This window comes from Sylvia atricapilla, chromosome 3, assembly GCF_009819655.1.
Source record: "Sylvia atricapilla isolate bSylAtr1 chromosome 3, bSylAtr1.pri, whole genome shotgun sequence".
NCBI lineage: Eukaryota > Metazoa > Chordata > Aves > Passeriformes > Sylviidae > Sylvia > Sylvia atricapilla.
In genome coordinates this window covers 59219307-59232627 of record NC_089142.1, presented here as the reverse complement: position 1 = coordinate 59232627, position 13321 = coordinate 59219307, and the positions used below count along the sequence as shown (strand labels likewise).

The 13321-nt window shown below is 39.2% G+C and overlaps 1 protein-coding gene across 1 annotated transcript in view; it reads left to right on the top strand.

Annotated features, from left to right (window-relative positions):
• IPCEF1 (interaction protein for cytohesin exchange factors 1) overlaps positions 1-13321 on the top strand; it is a 77923-nt gene continuing 64602 nt past the window's right edge. The window contains exon 1 of the mRNA XM_066315506.1: positions 1-85. The gene's annotated coding sequence lies outside the window, so the exon portion shown is untranslated. The remainder of the gene's footprint in view (positions 86-13321) is intronic.

The window sequence follows — 13321 nt, the reverse complement described above, 5'->3', positions numbered from 1 at the left end:
GAAAGGAGTCTCTGGGGTGGGGGGAGAAGTTATTTCTTCATGTGTGCAAACTTTATGATTTTCCTGAGATCTCCCTAAATTTTTGGTAAGTTAAAACTAAATTAAGAGGATTGGAGAGGCAATATATATTGCAACTAGGTTATAAAGTGTATTTATTTTAAAGTAATAATGTTTGATGAACATTTAGGCATGACTTATTTATTATATTTCAAGCAGTTCTTGATGGGAGAAGACATGGGATATATGCTAGGCCTGGGGGATTCTTGAGTCAGTAGCTTCTGTTCTGATCCCCTCTTGAAATAAGAAGGTGAACTGTGAGATTCCTTGCCTCAGTCACCAGCCAAAAAATGGTAACTCAATTTCTCTTGTGTTGCTCATGTTGTAACACCCAATTTACATGTTTGCCTACTAAAGCTCAGTGGTAATGAAGTGCTGACAAAACTCCCAGGTCAGGAGCTGGACAGACATGTGACGGGGCTGGGGGGAGCAGTAGTTTTGCAGAAAAGCCCACATGTACTCCCTGCAGCTACATCCTTAGTTTTCTACATTTAGGATGTATTTATTTTTCTGTGGGTATTTTCTTTATATTGACATTGTTGAAGAAGTTTTTTTTCTTCCTTTTTAATGACCTATCGATTTATTACACTCTGTCTTACCTATTTAGATGGTAAGATTTTCTTTTTTTTTAGAAAGCCTTGTCTTATAGTTTTAACTTCCTGAGTGTGCTGGGTTGGGGATTTAATTGTTCTCTCTTGTACTTTTTTAGTACAGTTGAAAGGGTCTAAAGAGAAGCAGAATGGAAAAAACAGTGCAGAGAGGCTTTGCTCAGCTCTTATTTGTTTGACTTTTCTTTGGGTTTTTTTTTCTTTTTTCCCAAAGCTGAAGAGGGGCACAGCCAGCAGACATTCAAATCTTTTGAATCTAAACCAAACTGTGTGTGTCTGTCAGTGTGAGTTATGATCTGCCTAGGAACTGATGGCAAATTACTTGTATTTCTAACCAACACAGAACAGGAAAAAAGGGCTTGGGCTCTGGTTCTCACATTCTTCGAGAGAGCCTCTCATTAACTGTGCAAGGGGGGCACTTCCATTCCTGTTGGTGACTGTCATTTTAGGGCTAGCAGTGCCTGCAATTACCACAGCAGGTAGTTTCAGTGAGGGGGCAACAGCCCCTCTTGCTTAGAAAACATTGGCCTTTGAGAAAATATTAAATGTTGCATAGTCTTAAGAAAAGATGACTTGCTTTGGTGTCATAAGGACAAACATTAAAAGACTTAAGTAAGAAATTTATAGGACAAGAGACAATAAGCTTAAATTACAGTACAGAGCTTGAGTTTGGTTGAAAAACTTGATGTCAAGGAGAATTAAGCATTGGTTTGAGATTCTGAAGGGAGTTGTGGAACCTCCACTGGTGTCTTAGAGAACGGGTTAGGTGGCCTCTGTCAGAAGTAGCCCAAGTATAATTGATCCTGCTGGGAGGAACAGACTTTATGATCGCTTGATGTCTCTACAAGCTCATGAATTTGCAGAGATGTGAGTAGGCTGTGTTTGATTGCATCCTGGTAGAGTTCATCAAGTGCTTTCAGGCCCTTCTGAGTAAAAGCCACCATGCACACTTCACCATAACCCTAGTGAAATTTGGAGGTTTAAGGGACCCTGAAGCAATCAAATGAATGCATGAGAAGATGCAGTTCAGGGATACCACACAGGAAAGAGAGACAGGGAGCAGTGACATTCAGAATCAGTAATTTTGCAGTTTTAGTACTTATCTAGAGCAAAATCATCATTGAAAATTACCATTGTTATTCCTTCAGTTGAGGCACTCACAAAACATTACAAAAACACCACTTTTTGTTTTGAAGAACTATGGGAGTTTTCCTCTTAATTGAAAGAAAATATTAGGGATTGTGATACACTTCTGACAAGGGAAAGCATATTGATAGCTCTAAAATATAGTTTGGAATTTTAAAATCAAGACAATAGACATACAAAATCTACTCTTTTATACTGCTTCCTGATTGAGTTGAAAGACATATTCCCACATCTGTGCCATTTCTAATGTAATTTTTAATTTTTAAGAAGGAAAATAACTTGCAGACAGGTAGGGCAGCTCTGTGCTCATGGAAATAACTTGTTTCTGAATATAAATTCCTTGTTATAACAAGCTGTGAAGGAAAAAAGTACCCACCTTCATCTTTAAACCAGTGGGTGGCCCGGGGTATGAACTTTATGGGGAGACACATGGGTGGCATGATATCAAGAAATTAATTTCTTATGCAGTGCACATTGTCTGTGGCCAGAGTCTCCAGAAAGCAGCACCAGATGTCCTGAATATTTTGACATTCAAGTCTGTAGAAAGCTCCAAAGAGGAGGAAGTGAAAGAATGGTGGCAAGTGTCTTGCAATCAATTTTAAGGATGTGGGACTTCATTTGCACATGTGTGTGACAGCTCTTTTCAGAAAAAAGCACGGGATAGACTTTGTCTTCACTACCACTCAAAGGGCTGAGCCATCTGCTTTTCCATGTCATCAAGGAACATTGTCTGGTCTAACCCTTTATCTCTTCTGTGGAATATTTACTATTTCCATAAGTAACACGTGCTTCTTCAGACCTGTCAGTATTGCCCTCACTATGATTCAGAGTGCACATAATGTCAGTAGTTATTTTAGGAAGCAATAGCTGAGTCTCTGCATCAGATTTCAAGATACATTTTTGGGCAAGTTTTCCGATAATCCATTTATATGCAGTTGAAGTGCTTTGAAGATATAAAGTGTCGTGTTACAGATAAGTACTGATTATTCATGCAAATAAATGGAGATACTTTAATTAGGGCAATTTCAACATGACTCGTACTGTGGAAAAGAGCCTATGTAAACATATTAAATAGATAATTTGTTAGTGGGAGCAACCTGTGATTCAGGGTGTTCTGTTTTGATTTTGGGGGGCAATGATATACTTTGCAAAGTAACAATGCAAGAGGGTAACAGCCTGATAAGCTAAAAAACAACGAATAGCCTCTGTTTTTCAAAGTATTCATAAAATTATAAATGAGATATTTGTGTCTCTTCCTGTCTGCTTAAGCCACAGTACAAATAAGCTGGGCATGCTTGAGTATGTACTGCATGAAATGTGGCAGTCTTGCCAGCTGGTCAGTCTGAGACTACTTACATATGCTGTGGTGCTATAGTAGCTTTGTTCTGGGACTTGCCGTCACTTTTCTGCCAGGACCCTATCTTGCAGTAAGTTTTTTTTTGAGTGTGTGATCTGTCAGCATCCTGACTGGGAATGGCAGCAAGTGACTGGGGTGCTTGCCACGAGGCTTTCTGGTGTTATGTAGGAGGTGTGTGAAGTGTTGCTGGTTCATTCTAAATCTACTTCAGAATCACTTTTGTGTGTGTGTACAATTATATGTAAGCTCAAGAGACATAGGGGTCAGGATGAAGGTACTGTTTTGCTATTCATGCTCAGGAAGGCTTCTGAGAATTAGAGCCAGACTTATCATGTTCTTAGAAATGGTTGCACACTGCTCTGTTCCTTTCCTTGGAATCAGGATTGGGTACCTTTGTGTGAGGAATGGAGCAGAAAATCAGACTGTTGTTATTGATATGTCTGTGTTTATCACCTTTGACAATATATCTGAGCAATGTAAGTGATGAATATTTGATGAACTATGGGAATACATCCATGAAATGATTCCTTGTCTCTTTGTTTTTAGTGCCAGGACTTGTTTATAGTGGAGTGTGCCAGAGTTAACCTCCAATTAAAAATCAGGAGAGGCAATAGTTTACCCCATGGTAAACGCCACGTAGTGGCTCAGTTTACTCTCTGTCAGTTAGTCACAACACCCACAGTCTTTTTAATTTATGACTAAAATGCAAAGGTGTAATGTAAGTGGATTTTCCAGTCTGGTTTCCTAGTTTCAGTGGAATTTGCCTGAGCTTTATATAAGTATAAAAGTATTTACATGTGTGTATGCCTGTGGGTGTATATACCCATGCACTGAATTCTGTTTAAACTACTCAACCATAATATTTGGGATGGAATGGCATGACTTGTCAGCTCTGTCTTTCTGATTCAGTCTTTTACCCTTGCTAAAAACCTTCCAAGGAGCTTAGACTTACAAACTATAGTCAAGGAACATGAGTCTGCTGTTGCCATATTTCCCTGTCCACACAGCCTCCTTACCTAGGAAGAGGATAAAACCAGGCTCAAGTGAAAGTTTAGTGTAACAGCTTATGTGTAACTTCTCACTTTATGCTTATATAAGAGGTGTATTTCTCTTTTTCTTTTTTTTTTTCTTTAAACTGAGAATATATAAGAATAAATTTTCACAATCATTGAGATTGTAATTCCTACTTAGTAGTATTTGAAGCACCTACAAAAGCTCAGTGCAAAACCTATTTTTAATCCTTGCTAGTCTCCCAGTGTAGAGGTTGCACTCCAAGTGCAGCTGTGTCTATCTCTGCCTTTTTAAAAAGAAGTCAAATTTCACTTAGAGTTGAGCTTTGAAAAAAACCTAAACAGCTGCTGTGACTTCATGACCTTTCTAAAATGTGTTCTCTGCCTTTTAAATAGGGACTTTCACTTGAAGGAATTTACAACAGATTTTCCTCTCAGTCTTTCACACTTAGATCTTGGCTTCATTTCGGAGTGTAGAAACTAAAATGGTAATTGCCGTATTTACTAGGTAGGGTTTCCCCTTCTCCTTGTTTGCGTAACTTGTCAGATTGAAGGCTATCAGGTGCCACTTAACCTTCTTAAAAAATGTTTTATTTCTATTCCTTTTCTGATAAATATCTGTTTGTTCTCCTGAAAAAAAACATCAGAATGAACAGAAAAATGGGTTGTTTGGAATTTGATTTGTAATATAAGAGACTGGCTTTAACAGAATGGAAGAAATTAGATAAAGTGGCCCTCAAATTGATTAGAAAATAATTTGACTTAAAATTCCTGTTGCATTTTTTCTCCCAAAAAATTATTGATTTTGATAAAATTTGGGTAAAACAGTGATCTGAAATTCCATTCCAGGCTTTAAACAAAGCTCAAGCACGGTAAATGTTTTGGGGAACAAAACCATTTTTTCCAGTGGCTTTTGGCTTGAGATGGTGGGATAATTATTTATTTTTACCATCAGTCTCTGCCTCCTGGGTACCTGGCTGAGTATCCTGGATACCCTGGCTGGGTATCTGGCTGGGTTATGCAGAACCAGCACAGGACACTTTTTGGGAGCACTTGTGCTTTCAGGACATCCTTGAGCCTTTCTCTCTCAAATGTGCCATCATGTGCCGTTTTGCTTCCTCACTATACAAAACAGGTCCTTGTCAGTACTTTACTCTTCCCAACGATCCTATCAGTAGGAAGAGAAAGTTAATGGGTGAGAGGTCCTGAGTGTGTTTTGGGACCAACAGTCCGTAAGAGAGATCCAGAGTGAGCTGTTTATCTTCCCATTGTCTTCTCCACTGGACTCCTCCCACTGCAGGAAAGGGCTGCAGCAGCTCCAGGTCGTGCTCACAGGGGTGTAGGCGGAGGAGGAATGATGCCTCTTCCTTGCCAAGGTAAGGCTGTGCCGTGGATCCATGCAGAAGGCTAGTCCTCATCTGGATTTTCTGGACAGTGTTTTGCTGCTGTGTTATATAACCTTTTTTCAAGTATCATTGTGTGAGCAGCTGGCACTTGCTGTCTGACTGGTGGTGCCATTAGGCTTTTATCTGTGTGACTCTGCTGTAGGAGAGCACCACAGGAATTACTCAACTGGTGGGGTTGATGAGGACTTGTCAGTGGTGACTAACCCTGTTAGATTTTCTAGTCCTCTCAGCCTCCTCTTTCTTCTTATCTCAAATAGATTGAGAAAACATTCTGAATGGTAAAAATTGACTTGTCCATAACAGTGCAACAAGCAGATTATGTATCGCAGCCTGGTGTACAAGTCCTTTGGAAATTGTTTGCCTGCTTGGTTTCCTATGTTGATTTTTTTGTGGCATTTGACTGCTTGGCTGAGCTGTGTGGGTCTCTGCTCCAGACAAACTTTTGCAGTGAGAGAAAGACGTTTTATTGTTCCTGTGGATGAATGCTGGTATTCATACAAAACACAGCCTGTCTAGCCATGCACATAAATAAAAATCCATTCAAGATAATGATGACAAAAAGGGAGCATACTTATGTCGGATAGATCATATTCTGTAAACACAGACAATAATGAGATTTGTAGGATCTACTTAACTTAGGTCTTGGTCTTGCAGGCAGTTATCAGCATGTGAATACATTTATGTAGCACTGTTGACTTTTAGGACTGCTCGAGTTTATAGGATTAGTGCAGAGGCTGTGGAACACACATAGTCATTTTGTTAAACTTATTTAGTTTAAAGTGTTACCGTCTTCAGGCTGTGGCCATATGTGTTTTGTATTTCCTCACTGGGGGAAGGCCACCCCAGAGGTGGCTGTAGCTGTTTATTGGGAACTGGCAAGTTGTGAGTGCAGGTCTCAGGGCTGCTGCAGTCTGCCTGCCTTCCCTTCTTGCATCTTGGCCTTAGGAAAAGGAAGGTCATGGTGGAGAAAGTAATATTTAACTCTCATACTCTCAAGTCTTAGAAGAGTGAATACTTTCAGAAATGTGGAGCCATCAAGAACCAACCATGGCTCTTTGTGTTTCCTATTTGAGGCCAATAGGGTGACTGACTTTTTATACTGCGTGTAGTTTACTGCAAGACTCAGGTGTGAAAATTCTTATAAATGCCTTCAAGTTTGACATCTGGAAGGAAACTTAGAATGGCTTGTTGGGCCTCATCTGCAAGCTAAAACAACCAAATTAAAAAAAAAAAAAAAAAAAAGACTTTGGAGCTAAAGCACTGTTAAAAACCATTAAAAACAAGACTAAATTTATTAGATTTACTCTTTTCTTTTTCTGTTTAGAGAAGACATTTAAAGCACATATATGTTCAATATGGTGACGGTGAGCACTGATATTGTTTTGTAACTATAATTTTTGATACTTTGAAGGCTTATGAGGTGTGGTCTCTCAGCAGGCATTGAGCTGAGCCTCATTCCCACACCATCACTGTTGTTGAATTGGCTGAAATGTGAAAGTCCAGATATCTCCCTAGGGGATAGTCTCATGCTTTATCATGTGCATGTGTGTTATCAGAATTCAGGTTTGATTGATTTCATGCCAGGAAAAAATAATGTGTAGCTGAGTGGTAATGGAAACCTGGATACAATGAATAGCAAGAGAAGAACTTAAAGGGGAAAGAATGAGAACAGGAAGCCTAATCTTCAGCTTTTCTATATATAGAAAACACCTCAAGGGTAAGCACATACTGTGTTATATAAATACATTTAAAATGTGTTTTGTAGGCACATATTTTCAATGTGTTGTCATGATCAGAAACACATGTAGACTCTGAAAAGTTATGTGAAGCATGCAGAACCCTTGCTCGTGCACGTAAGTAAAAGCTGTGCACCGTGTATATGTCTGTAAACACCCAGCTGGAGAAACAGCCACATAGGAACTATTTCAGAACCATCCCTAAGTCAGGAAGCCACAAATTATAGGTCTGAAATTTACCGCGCTGGCACGTCTACATAAATAAAACCAACTGCAAAGATAGGAGAGGGGAAAAACACATTTACAAATAGTATTAGGTTAGAGAAGAGGAAAAATGCTAAAGCCTTTTCTTGACTCCAGTCAGAAGGCAGGAAGATTATTACAGGCAGGAGCTTGCAGACTTTAGCTAAACAGCTTCCTAGTGCTGACTGTGAGTCTTGATTTTTATTTACGTATATGCATACAATCAGGGCTTTACACATAATCATTATTTTGATAGAGGCCAAGAGGGAACATGGTTGGATTTGTTTTTTCCCTTTCCAGGTACTTTGTCATCATCTTATTTTCTTTTTATCTTTGCCAAGTCTTTGGAATGGGATGATGTCATCATCTTTATCTACCTGGTATCTACCATGATGAGCCCTTGATCCTGACCAAGGGTGTTGGCTGTTTCACGAATGTTGAATTGAGAAGCAGCCATAGGAAAGCTGAATTTCTATTGCAGACAGTAACACTTGAGCTAGAGTAAATACAACTGATACTTGTAAAACCACTGAGTCAACTGCTAGTTTTCACAAAGCCTTATATAGGTCTCGTTACGTCAGTCCTCTTCCAGTCCTCCCAGCCTTAGCTTGTGCCAGAGCGAAATTCCCAGAGCTTCTCTCCTCACTCGGTTGTCACTCTTGCAACTTGGATTCTGCTGCAGCTGGGCTGATGGAGGCTTGTGAAAAGTAGCTGCTCTGAATGACTGGTCGCTTCTCAGCCCCAGATGTTCCTGGAACTGAAGTGCACTCGGCAGGTAAAACACAATTCTTGGAACTGAAGAGTAAGAAAAGGGGGTGTCAGTAGATCTGAAGAAAGAAAGCAAAGTCACCCTTTGTGTTTGTTTGGAGTTGTCTCTTCTTTCTGTCTCTCTGAAGAGACTTGCTGAGCAGAAGTGTAATTGACTCTGATGTAGAGCATCTCCACATAGTAGAGAAACTCTGTTGCTCACTTCATCTCCTGCTCGTGTCTGGGAGGTCTGTAGCACAACCGGTGAGAAGGTAGCAAGGATCACTGCTCCTCCTACTGCAGTCTTCTTGGAGCCCTGCTCGTGTCCTCTGCTTCATCAGCTTGGAGGATGTAAGGGAAGAGGAACAGAAGGGAAAGCATTATGTAAGTTGAGAAAACTTCCTTACTATCTAGCAATGTCTGAAATTTTTAAATGGTGGGGTAAAAGGAAGAATTTTCTTGAATTTGAATGTTATGAAACTAGAATTTAGCACACAAGTTCAGCTCCATCATCTGACTTCTCTGCAAAAAAAAAAAAAAAAAAAAAAAAAAAAAAAAAAAAAAAAAAAAGGAGGATGTTCCTCTCTAAGTGTCTGGAAACTGGAGGCTTTCTATAGGAGAAGGATGGGTATGTTTAAAGAATTTAGTTTTTCCTCAGGCTCTGCTGTCAGACATCGTAAGCAGATGTTGCACATAACCCTAAGGAAAATGAGTGCCAAGAATGCATCAGCATTAATGCTGTTATGTGAGGACTGGAGCACTGGTAGCCCCTGGACCAGAGTTGTTTCTGTGGGAGAGTCCCTCCTGCTCTTGTTCCGAGTGCTGACTTCTGTGTCATTGTAGCTATGGCATTGCCACCAGCTTCATTAACTTAAAATCATGAGAGTTTGCTCAGCAATTTTGAGTCTTTGCATATTTTTATTTGCTGTGTTGAAAGGCTAATTGCTGCTGTTAATGAGGTGGATAGATCTCAGGCAGCATTTATTAACAAGTCCTTGTTTTGGATGCTGACTGGGGACTGCAATCCCCACGTCTGGGGAGCAAAGTTCCCTAGTGTTTTGGGGATTTACATCTGCCCTTCACAACACTTCCATCTGCAGGAGAGAACAGCCATTGCTTTCTTTGGATGATCTGAGGAACTGAGAGGTAAACCAAGATTGCTCAGCATCACAAAGCAAATGGGGGAATGGAAAGGCCTTGAACTGTAAACCAGTGCTCTTCTGCAGCTGGACTATCTTCTCTGCTTTCATTCTCCTAACTATTTCTTTGGTGTGGATAATGCAGTAGTGCGTGGCAGTGGTCACCACTCCATTATTCAGTCTTTGAAATTGTGAACCTGTGCTTAATGGGGTTTCTGTTCCTGAAGAAGATTCAGCTGAACTGTATTTAGTGAAGAACTTAAAAAATTAAGTCTGCAAATTACCCTAAGGAAAAAATATGGTTGGGTATTTCTCTGTCCAGGATGAGTTTAAATTTTCTTTCAAGATTTTTAGCCCCACTCTGATCTGTTAGAAGTGATTCTACTTTTCTTTTTTTTTTTTTTTTTTTTTTTGGTAACAGAAATGGTCGATGTCTAAATCAAATTTTTTGAGTTCTTGTGGATTAGAATGCAGAGTTCTCATTACTGGAGAAGAGGGAAGAAAATGATTTGAGCTGTGGAATGGAAAAGTTGTGTAAAGAGAGGGTTTGTGTTTTCTGTTGTTTTCACTGCTCCATTGTGTATGCACAGAGTACCATGTCCTTGGGGACAAGATGCCCATACTGCTGTCACTTTCTGCAGCAGAAGGTTGAGCAAACAGCTGTGGGAAGGGGGAGCCTCTGATGGGTGTAATCATTGAAATGAACCTGTTATCTCTTACAGATTTTGGTACAGTCAGATCTATATGTGGCATTTCTTCTAAAATATCTTCATACCTAGTTCCTAAAAGCTTTTTAGCTATGTGTAATGTTCCCTTTGAGTTTCTCCAAAAAGAAGAGTAATATGTGATAAGGCAAGATTAGAAAAGTACATTTAAATATTTAATTTGACTATCATTTTTGGGATTAAAAATTGGGTGTAACTAGTGATTTATTTAATACCTTGTTTACTTGTAGTCTCTAACATTTTACTCAAATGAATGCAGTTCCACATTACCAACTTCCACCATGCTTTGGTTAGGTGGAGTTCCTGGATTCATGCACAGGAACTAGGTGTCTTTTTAGACTCTCCTTGTCTCCTCTCAGAAGATAAGATGTTCCAAGGAGCATCCTTAATGCCATGGCTGGACCAGGAAAAGTGCTGCTGATACAAATCTACTGTAATCCAACAAATAGTTAATGGTTAAACACTCCGTGGCCTAAGAAGGCTGGGTCACATTGGTTCAGATTTTTAATGTGGGGTTAGTCTGTAGAGAAACCTACAGCTGAGTGTTTCTGGCAGACAGCCTAAGGGGTGGGAAAGAAAGGCTTTTGCAAATTCACTGCTTTACAAATGTATGCTTAATGTGTGCATGAGACATAGTATTTATTAAACAAGTAGGTTTTCCTAGCAGGAGAGATGAGCAGATGTTCTGCATATGGCTGGGGCATGGTGCTGCTTCCCAGCAGAGCCTGACCCGTGTCCTCTCCTGTCAGGTGTCACCAGCCCCAGTGTCCTGCTGCCTCCTGCAGCCTCCCTGCCTTGGCTTTGGGGTAAAACTGTTATTGTTGCTTTTATTATTACTGTTAATTTTCCAGCTCAGGACTTCTGAGAAAACTAACATCAATACTTAATATGTAGGGATCTTCTTTTCATGATGGACAAAAACTTTTCTGTTATCAAAATTGTTTAGTAGGAAGTGCTTATAAGAAACTGAAAAGCAACATCCTGGATAAAATTTATATTCCATATGGCAGAGGTTAAGGGGAGTGCCAAAGAAAGTATTATAAATTGCATCTTAATTAGGTTAAACAAATGTAGGAACCACAGTGACTTCAAATTCAGCATCAATCTGGTAGCTCAGAAATCAAGTATAGTAACTTTAAAAAGTGGACCTAAATAATGTGACAGTGTGTGTTGAGAGAAAAATAAGATGAACAGCTAAAAGGACAAGCTGTTTGAAATGGCATCAAGTCTCTTTAATATTGTGCTATTAGTAGAAACTAAGAATAAATATGTATATGTCAAGGAAGACTTTAAAAATACCAATAATAACATGAAAAAGATGGTATGTGCAAACAGCAAGTTACAGCAGTCTGTTAAAAATAGGAAGGATTTTTTTCCAGAAATTGGGAGTCATATCCAGTAAAATAAAAATGGAAAAGACTGTAAATTCTGGTAAATATTTTTGTCTTTTTGATTTTATTGCTGATGTCATGAAAAATTGGGAGGAAGTCACTGCAAAATCCTTTCAGATTATTAGAAACAGAAACCAAAGAAAGATTTTGATCCTGTTTGAGCTGTAAAAGTAGGAAAAGGTGATAAGACTAAGAAACAGTATTATGTGAGCTTGTACTAGATATTTCTAGAGAAAAGATGTTTTTTTTTTTTTGGTGGAGGAAATCTAAGGAGCTATCCCAAAGTGAGCTACTACAAGAATGAATTTTAAAACAAATACGTAAAAAAAGGTTGTAAATCATGAGCACCCATTAGTGTTCATGGAGAATTCTAGAGCAACTGGGAAAAGGAAATGCTAAAATATACACTGAGGCCCTTAATTTATTGGCTGAATTAGTACTAGAGGAATAAGAAGAGGCAAATTAATAAACAGGTGGATTCATGTGTATCAAGGGAGACATGATTTTGGGGTTTTTTGAGGTAGAGATGATGCTCTTCATAAATCCAGCATTCTTTGGCATTACGAGCCTACCTGACTTGAAGGTGCATCCAGTTGGTAGGAGAGGTTTTGATGCAGGTGTGTTAATTCAGATAAGGAGTGCATTTCTGAAGCAAATCTCCAGATTATCCTCACTTATCTTGCTGTAGTTCACATGGCAGACAGATCTTGCATTATACAAAATGAGCATCCTTTGAATAAAATTAACCAGATGTGCGCCAGGAGTGCACTGCTGATCACTCCACAAGACTGGACTTCTGATACTTGTCTGCTTTTATTTGTGTGCATGGCAGATCCTTGGCACTTCACATTTTGCTCTATAGATTCATTGTTGGGAGCCTAGTGCACTGCTTGCCTGTGTGTGTATCACTGCAGCAGGCTTGGATTTCCAGACACCTTTTGGCAGGGCTGTAGCCAAAGGCCCGTGACAGCTAAGGCAGCTCTTTTGTGGGCTAACAGCTGATTAAATCATGGGAAACAAAGGCTGGAAACGAGCTATGGGAAAGAGGAACTTCAGTGCACTGGGGCTCCTCAGCTTGAAAAAAGAGGATTGGGAGGTAATGTGAGAGGTCTGAAAATTATGACGGCCACAGAGGTGGTTACAAAATGGCAGTGAATTCCCATTTTTTCCACAGGAAAACTAGTTTGCACCATTTATTAAAACAATACAAACAACAAGCCACAACCAATACCTCAAAAAAACTCAAACAAAAGACTCCAACAAAACTGGCAGTAAATTTAAAGGAATAAAAAATGCTTTTTCACACACTGCAAAATTAAATTGTGGGAGTTAGTGTAGATTTCATTTTGCTGAATGTATAAATGGGTTCAAAAAGCAAAAAGAAAAGTTTATGGAAGAACAAGCTCTTGAGAAATGAAGCTCTTCATACAATGAAGCTTTTCAAATCTTCCTTCATGATGTGCCCAGACTGTGGAATGGCAGAATTCCTCATGGAGACCTCACATTGTTTTTGTTTTTGACTTTTCCTGTACTCTGTTGATTTCCACTTTACATTTATTCTGACACAGTTTGAGGACCAAATAAAAATGCCACTCTTATTTCCTCTCAAAGTCTGGCACATAATTAAGTAAATAAGAAAAAGTAATAATCCATGAGATCAAATTTCTTCAGCTTGTTGCTGAAGATACAAATACTTCCTCTCTGCATCCCTTATCTGAATTAACACATCCAGATTATCCATACTTCTTCTTATGTA